Genomic DNA, 728 nt, shown 5'->3' on the forward strand with positions numbered 1-728 from the left:
AATCCAATATAGAGCAGCAGTCCTTAAGAGTAGAGGTTTATCTGTTGGGCTGGCAATGTCAGAAGTTGTTCACTTAAGCTTTTTACAGCTCAGCATATTAGTATGGCTTTACTATTTACACCTCATTTTTATATTTTCCTGCCGGATGGTTAAGACCAAAATAAAGCAAGACCTATATAACAAGAAGTATAATTTTTATATCTGCCAAGGTCAGTCAGATCCCCTCAGGTTTGACCTTGAAACCTTGTACCACAGTTTGTATATCCTTTGTCAGTGTCAGCCATGTGGATGAGTCACGGACATTGCTTGACCAATTTGCTGTCTGTGAAAGCCCGAGAGAATGTTTTCTCTCCAAGTCTCTCTCCATAGGCTCACTATACATCATTGATCATTTTGCTCTGTGGCTCCATAATCTCCTTGATCAGAAAATTTGGGACACCATGGAGTTACAGGATGCTACAGTACAAGTTCTCTTATGCCCTGAGTCCTCACTGACCTTGAAGGGCTAGATCCAAAATGTTGGCTATCCTTGTAGCTCTTCTTTTTCTCAAATTTTTGGTCTTCAATCTTAGTCATTAACCGACCAGAAGAGAAGCTTATTGATATTATTACCCTATAACATAGGCAGTTGAGTTTAACATCACTACCTGTCTGAATATCAAACATCTTAGATATAACATGGAACAGGTATTTTCCATCAAGAATTGATGTTAAACTTTAAGTCCCTA

This window comes from Octodon degus, unplaced genomic scaffold (assembly GCF_000260255.1).
Source record: "Octodon degus isolate 3935 unplaced genomic scaffold, OctDeg1.0 scaffold00189, whole genome shotgun sequence".
NCBI lineage: Eukaryota > Metazoa > Chordata > Mammalia > Rodentia > Octodontidae > Octodon > Octodon degus.